This window comes from Microcebus murinus, unplaced genomic scaffold (genome assembly GCF_040939455.1).
Source record: "Microcebus murinus isolate Inina unplaced genomic scaffold, M.murinus_Inina_mat1.0 scaf055_hap2_Mmur4.0, whole genome shotgun sequence".
In the NCBI taxonomy this organism is placed as follows: domain Eukaryota; kingdom Metazoa; phylum Chordata; class Mammalia; order Primates; family Cheirogaleidae; genus Microcebus; species Microcebus murinus.
In genome coordinates this window covers 17857-25382 of record NW_027439001.1, presented here as the reverse complement: position 1 = coordinate 25382, position 7526 = coordinate 17857, and the positions used below count along the sequence as shown (strand labels likewise).

Genomic DNA, 7526 nt, shown 5'->3' with positions numbered 1-7526 from the left:
TGTGTGTATACAGAGACAGCCCCCAACCCCGGCCCGCCGCTCCCTGCCCGCCCCGCCTGTCACCCCCGTCCCTCGGAGCCCGCGGGACCCGGCCGGCGAACTCAACAGGCCCGACCCGGCGCGGGGCCTGGGGCGGGAGGAGGCGGCGGGGAAGCGCAGAGAGGCTCGGCTTCTTGAGCGGGGCAGGGGCGCCCTCCGCCGTCCACGGCCACACCACCCCGAACGCGCCCGATCCCGTCTGGTCTCGGAAGCTAAGCAGGGTCGGGCCTGGTTAGAACTTGGATGGGAGACCGCCCGGGAATACCGGGTGCCGTAGGCTTCTTCTTTTTTTTTTTTGCCTCTGGTTCTGTCGCGTTTCTGGGAGTGCGGGGGCGGCCCGGGGTGGGGGTGACCCCCACCCTCGGCGCCCGCCGCGGTGCCTGGCGCCCCAGCCCGCACCGTGGGGCCTCCTCTTGTCCCGAGCCGTGACACCGCCGCCACGCGGCAGCATGCCTGGCTTCTGGACAGTCAGGTCTCAGACCAAAGGTCTGCTCTGTGGGAGCCGACACGCTGGAGGAAACCTCGAGAGTCTGAGAGGGGAGGGAGTTCCAGAAGAAGGCCAGGATGTCATTTTGAGGGAGTATGTGACCAGAACTCCTCCCGTTGCTTTTGGGGTTCTATGGGCTACACGTAGGAATCTTTGGTGGTGGCACCTGATGTTCGGGGATCCGGAGTCACACCCAGACCTGCTCCACAGGCCTCCTTTTACTTTTCTCTTCGGATTCATTTTTTTTTTTTTTTTTTTTTTGAGACAGAGTCTCGGTTTGTTGCCCAGGCTAGAGTGAGTGCCGTGGCGTCAGCCTAGCTCACAGCAACTTCAAACGCCTGGGCTCGAGTGATCCTTCTGCCTCAGCCTCCCGGGTAGCTGGGACTGCAGGCATGCGCCACCATGCCCCGCTAATTTTTTATATATATATCAGTTGGCCAATTAATTTCTTTCTATTTATAGTAGAGACGGGGTCTCGCTCTTGCTCAGGCTGGTTTTGAACTCCTGACCTTGAGCAATCCGCCCGCCTCGGCCTCCCAAGAGCTAGGATTACAGGCGTGAGCCACAGCGCCCGGCCGGATTCATTATTTTTAAAAAGTGTCTCTTATCTCTATTATTGCATTTTCTTTTCTCTCTCTTTTCAAGCAGATGATGGGAGTCCAAGTGTTAAGGTGACATGTGTTGCCCGTGCCCCCCTCCCCCCCCATGTTCTTATTCATTTACGTCTCATGTTGTTCCAGCATATTGTGGGGGCACCAATGTAAAGGTCGGGTGCGTTGCCCTCTCCCAGCCTCCCCCCTCGGGTCAGAGCTTCAAGTGCGCCCATCCCCCAGTCGGTGCGTACCCACCGCATTCCTAATGGATGTGTATGCCCATCCCCTCCCCCCACCCGCCCGACACCCACCCGAAGAAGGTGATTCCTCTGTGTCCACTTAGGTGTCCATCGGTTCGTACCCATTTGCTGGTGAGCGCGCTCACGTGGTGCTCGTGTGTCCATTCTTGGGATACCTGGCTTACTGGAACGGGTTCCAGCTCTGGCCAGGAGAACCACGAGAGGTGCCCCCTCACCGCTGCTCCTCATAGCCGAATAGCACTCCGTGGTGTCCACGGGCCACATTTTACTTACCCACTCGTGGGTCGATGGGCACTCGGGTGGCTTCCAGGTCTTTGCGATTGTGACTTGTGCCCTGACACTAACCCTAACCCTTACCCAGCCAGTCTCCTCCACGGCCCCTGCCTGACTGACTCCTTCCCGCCCGGCCTATCACCTGTCACCGTCCTCTGCCCCTGCCTGACACGCTCCTCCCCGCCCGGGCCGTCACCGTCCTCGGCCCCTGCCTGACGGGGCTCCTCCGTCGCCTGGGCCTTCCAAGGGCTTGGTGTGGACGCTGGTTCCAGGACGCCCTCCCAGGAACCCGGTAGCAGGGCGGCCGCAGCGTCTCGCGCAACCCAACCGTCCGCCGGCTGGCCGCCGTCGCTAAGTGGCCTGCGGGGGACGTGCTCCCGCTGTGCCGTGGGGGCCCAGCCTGGTGTCTTCTCTGAGGCCCCGCGGCTGCCGCTCCCCGCAAGGGGAGAGCCGGGGAGGTGGGGACCGCCTCCTCATGGGGACGTACACCCAGCTCTCCACGTCGGATTCCGGGGCTCTCTGTCCTGCCAGAAGGCCCAGCTGGCCTGCGGGTCCTTAGAGTGGCAAAAACATCCGAAAACTGAGATTGAGGGTCCGGTGGGTGTCTGCACTTTTGTGCTGGGCACCCCAGGGAGGCCCGGGGGCTGGCTGGACAACGCGGTCTGCTGGGCAGGGGGGGGGGTTTGGAGGAGCAACTGATGCCCTTTGCACTTTGGGTAGCAAGTGTCTGAGGTGTCTCTGGGCCCTGTGCCATGTGGGGGCGGGGGCGGGGGCGGGGTGGGAGGAGGAGGAGGAGGAGGAGGAGGAGGAGGAGGAGGTGGGAAGGGCCGTGGCCTGCAGTCGTGTTCCCCGGGGTGGCACAGCATGTGGCTTCTTCCACAGGCTGCTTGGCCTGGGCTCCCTGCACCTGGGCCTTTGGAGGACTGGCCCTGTGCTTGCCAACACTTCCTGCAGGGACCCAGAGCTGGGAGGTTGCATCTCTCAGCCCTGGGTCGGGCAGAGCCCCAGCGGGCCATGCCCACAACCTCTCTCAGCAGGGGTCCCCCAGAAGGCTCCTTTGGGACCAGGATTCTCTTGCGGGTGACTCTTTAAGGTCTGGCCCCTGGATGGAGGGGCACCAGGAGTAGAGGAGCAGGAAGGGGAAGGGGGTGGCCATGCGAGGGGACACTTTCAGGCCAAGTCCCAGCTTCAGTCTGATCCTCCTGGGAACGCCGGGGTGGACATCACACCTCCTGGTTGCCCCGCTCTGAGACAAGGAGCCGGGCTTCGCATTCCCACAGCAGCCAGTCGTGGGCTGAGGACACCTGGGGCGTTGGGAACTCCCTGGCTTCTCCTTGGATTAACATCTGGAGCTGCTTGTGAATTGTGCCGCCACACACACCCGAGTGCAGGTGTCTTCTGCACAGACTGCGGGCCTCGCTCTTCTGAACGCCGCTAGCTCGCGACCCACCCACGGGTGAACCTGGTCAGGGTACTTTCTCTCGGGGGCAGACTCTGATCCGGGCGGGCTACCGGTGTCTCTGTTTGCTCCTTTCTTTCTTCCACTTCGGGAAAGGCTTCCTTACTGGGTGTGGAAATCTCCTATGCCTTTCCTCGCCTATCCTGTCAGCTCTAAAATTCTCTTTCAGTTGCCACCCTCACAGATGGATTAGGAAACTCTTTGCGGTGCACTCATTAGTGAAATGACCTCAATGACGCTGGAATCCAATATCTAATCGCCGATTTTTAAGCGAGTCCACACGCCAGGGTGGTTGGGGTCCAATGCAGCCCCGGCCAGGCCCAGGCCCCTTGGACTGGGCCACAGGAGGACACAGAGGAGGGTCCCGGCCCCCACGGTAGCGGTGCGGGCAGTTCTCCAAGGGCTTGGGTGTTTTCCAGAGGGAGGAGATGGAGGGGACTGATTTCTTCAGCGCCCCACAAACCACGCCACCCCACCCCACCCATGGGACACATCCCGAGAGAGAGAGAGAGAGAGAGAGAGAGAGAGAGACGCCCCATACACTGGCTCCCCTCCCCCGTGCGCTGTGCCCCAGCCCTGGCCCGGGGGAATAGGCGGCCGCCAGGCCACAGGGTGGGGGGCGCAGCTGAAAGGGGTTGTGGGGGAGGGCCGCCCCTGGCTGGGGTCAAAGGGCGAGCGCCCCGCCCCTCCCGCCCGTGCGCAGTCAGCGGCCCCGGCGCGCTGGGGGTGGGGGGCGGGGAGGTGAAGGAGGCCAGGCGAGGAGAGGAGGGGGGCTTGAAGGTCTCCACCTTGGCGGGTCCAGCCGTGGAGGCGCATCTTGTGTGAGTGTGAGTGTGAGTGAGTGAGTGAGTGTGAGTGTGAGTGTGTGTGTATACAGAGACAGCCCCCAACCCCGGCCCGCCGCTCCCTGCCCGCCCCGCCTGTCACCCCCGTCCCTCGGAGCCCGCGGGACCCGGCCGGCGAACTCAACAGGCCCGACCCGGCGCGGGGCCTGGGGCGGGAGGAGGCGGCGGGGAAGCGCAGAGAGGCTCGGCTTCTTGAGCGGGGCAGGGGCGCCCTCCGCCGTCCACGGCCACACCACCCCGAACGCGCCCGATCCCGTCTGGTCTCGGAAGCTAAGCAGGGTCGGGCCTGGTTAGAACTTGGATGGGAGACCGCCCGGGAATACCGGGTGCCGTAGGCTTCTTCTTTTTTTTTTTTGCCTCTGGTTCTGTCGCGTTTCTGGGAGTGCGGGGGCGGCCCGGGGTGGGGGTGACCCCCACCCTCGGCGCCCGCCGCGGTGCCTGGCGCCCCAGCCCGCACCGTGGGGCCTCCTCTTGTCCCGAGCCGTGACACCGCCGCCACGCGGCAGCATGCCTGGCTTCTGGACAGTCAGGTCTCAGACCAAAGGTCTGCTCTGTGGGAGCCGACACGCTGGAGGAAACCTCGAGAGTCTGAGAGGGGAGGGAGTTCCAGAAGAAGGCCAGGATGTCATTTTGAGGGAGTATGTGACCAGAACTCCTCCCGTTGCTTTTGGGGTTCTATGGGCTACACGTAGGAATCTTTGGTGGTGGCACCTGATGTTCGGGGATCCGGAGTCACACCCAGACCTGCTCCACAGGCCTCCTTTTACTTTTCTCTTCGGATTCATTTTTTTTTTTTTTTTTTTTTGAGACAGAGTCTCGGTTTGTTGCCCAGGCTAGAGTGAGTGCCGTGGCGTCAGCCTAGCTCACAGCAACTTCAAACGCCTGGGCTCGAGTGATCCTTCTGCCTCAGCCTCCCGGGTAGCTGGGACTGTGAAAGGCCCAAGCTAGCCTAAAGGCCCAAACTAGCCTAACCAGCTTTTCGCTTCTGTAACTATGCTTGCTCATAGGTAATTAAGACCCCTACCCCTCCCTTTTTCTTTATCTTTTCCCATAAGTGTCCCTTGCAAGTTCTCGGAATTGGGTAGTGGTCGTGCAACTGGTTGTGCAACATGGAGCTACTGGAATTTCCCCACCCTAAACTCCCTGGCCACCTGCGTGTGGTCTCGCCCCATAAAAACCCTAAGCTTGAGAGCTTCGGGCGGCAGCCTCCCCATCTTGGTGATGCTGTTTAGCCCCTGCGCGCGCTGGAAATAAATCCTCTTGCTCTCTTGCATCAAGCCTCTGGACTCTGAGTCTTTTTGGGCGGTCGTCTCTCTCCCAAACGGGCTGTACATTTCTACGGCCCAACATTTGGGGGCTCGTCCGGGATTGGAGAAGCGACCCCTCTTAAAAAGACCGGTGGCACCAGGCTTGGAGGTAGGCCTACTCCGGAGTTGTCCTTTATGTTTGTCTCTGTGTTGTATGTGATGTGTCAGTTTTGAAGTTTGAATTTGGAACGACAGGGTACTAACTCCGTGAGGAGGAAGTTCCTCTGGACCAAGATAGGGTTCTTGGCGGCCAGAAAAACTGTCGCCCTGGAGGACGCTCCAGGGATTAGGGGTGAGTGACCAAGTGGCCTTGGTCGACTCCATTTGTTTGCCTGCAAGTTGTTGCAGGATTGGGCAAGGTAACCCTAGGGTAAGGTATCGTCCTTTGTCTGTGTTTGTGTGCAAAAGCAAGTGGCTTCGGTATTTGTCTACTGTCTGTGTTGTCGTCCTTTTCTCTTTAATTCTCCTTTTTACTCATCCAGGAATTATGGGCCAAGGGAAGAGTACCCCTCTCTCCCTCACCCTGACACATTGGAAGGAAGTACGAGACTGGGCCCACGACCTGTCCGTCATCATCCGGAAGGGCCCCTGGCAGACGTTTTGTGCCTCTGAGTGGCCCTCCTTCAGCGTGGGGTGGCCCTCAGATGAAACTTTTAACCTTTCTGTTATTTCTGCAGTGAAAAAGAAAATCTTTGCACCGCACCCCCAAGGACACCTGAATCAAGGTCCCTATATCATTGTCTGGCAGGACCTCACCCAAAACCCTCCTTCTTGGGTAAAGATGCCGGTGCCTCAGCCTTCTCTCGCCCTAGTGGCCCAGATGGCTCCATCAGATCCAGCTCGGTGACCTCTACCCCTAACTGATCCCCAGGCAGAATCCCTCCTCCTGGAATCTCCCCCACCCTATGTCCCCCAGTCGCAGGCGCGGGCAGCCCGGCCAGGGCTGGGGACAGCCCAGCCCACGGCCCCTATGGTTGAGGGTCCGGCCCAAGGCACTAGGAGTAGGAGAGGGTTGTCTCCGGATTCCACTGTCGCCTGCCCCCTACGCCCAGTGCCAGTTCCCAACTCTGGGCCAGGGTCGGATGACGACACAGCTCCCCTCCAGCTCCTCCAATATTGGCCCTTTTCCACAGCTGATCTCTATAATTGAAAATCTCAAAACTCGAACTTCTCCCAGAATCTGGGAGACCTAATTAATCTTTTAGACTCTGTTCTTTTCACTCATCAGCCCACCTGGGATGACTGCCAGCAGTTGCTTAAGGTGCTCTTCACAACGGAGGAAAGAGAAAGGATTCAGGGGGAGGCGCGGAAGCTGGTTCCGGGGAGGACAGCAGACCTACTACAAACCCGCGAACCATCGACCTAACTTTTCCCCTTGAACAGCCGCTTTGGGACTACAATGAGGCTGAAGGTAGGGAGCGTCTCCGGGTCTACCGCCAGACTCTGATGGCCGGTCTCCGTATGGCGGTGCGAAAGCCGACCAATTTGGCCAAGGTAGGAGATGTTCGTCAGGGGCCAGAGAGCCCGGCAGCATACTTAGAGAGGATCATGGAGGCCTTCCGGCAGTACACCCCATAGATCCCACTATGGAAGAGAGCAAGGCAGCTGTTATGATGGCGTTTGTCAATCAGGCGGCCCCCGACAGTAGGCACAAGGTGCAGAGAATAGATAGATTGGGCGAGAAGACTCTGCAGGACCTGTTAGAAGTGGCAGAGAAGGTCTATAACAATAGGGAGACGCTAGAAGAGAGGTTAGAGAGGATCAGGATAGAAAATAGGAAATTCCAAGCTGGAAAAGCACGGAAAGCAAACAGAGAGATGGCTAAAATCCTGCTAGCCGCCACAAGAGGGGGGCAGATAGGGTCAGAGGATAGGGAAAGGCCCCGGCGGGAAAGGCTAGGAAGGATCATTGTGCCAATTGCAAAGAGCATGGACATCGGGCCTGAGAGTGCCCCAAAAGAAAGAGGGGCGAAGACTCGAAGGTCCTGAAAAAGTCACGGTTGCAGGACAGGTGATAGACGAATAGGGAAGATGGGGTTCGGTCCCCCTCCCCAAACCTAGGGTAACTTTGCAAGTGAAGGGGAACCCAGTCAGCTTCCTCATAGATACAGGAGCAGAACATTTGGTACTAATGGAAGACACAGGAAAATTGTCCAGTAAGACCAGCTGGGTGCAGGGGGCAACAGGAGCCAAACTATATCGGTGGACCACGTGGCAGAGATTGGATTTGGGTTCAAGATAAACTTGCCTACCCTGTTCAACGA

The 7526-nt window shown here is 59.5% G+C and overlaps 2 pseudogenes; both read left to right on the top strand.

Moving 5' to 3' along the window:
• The first annotated feature begins 200 nt into the window (after positions 1–200).
• Positions 201–319, top strand: LOC142869098 (uncharacterized; annotated as a pseudogene).
• Positions 320–4175: 3856 nt separating this feature from the next.
• On the top strand, positions 4176–4294 carry LOC142869097 (uncharacterized; annotated as a pseudogene).
• Positions 4295–7526: the final 3232 nt, after the last annotated feature.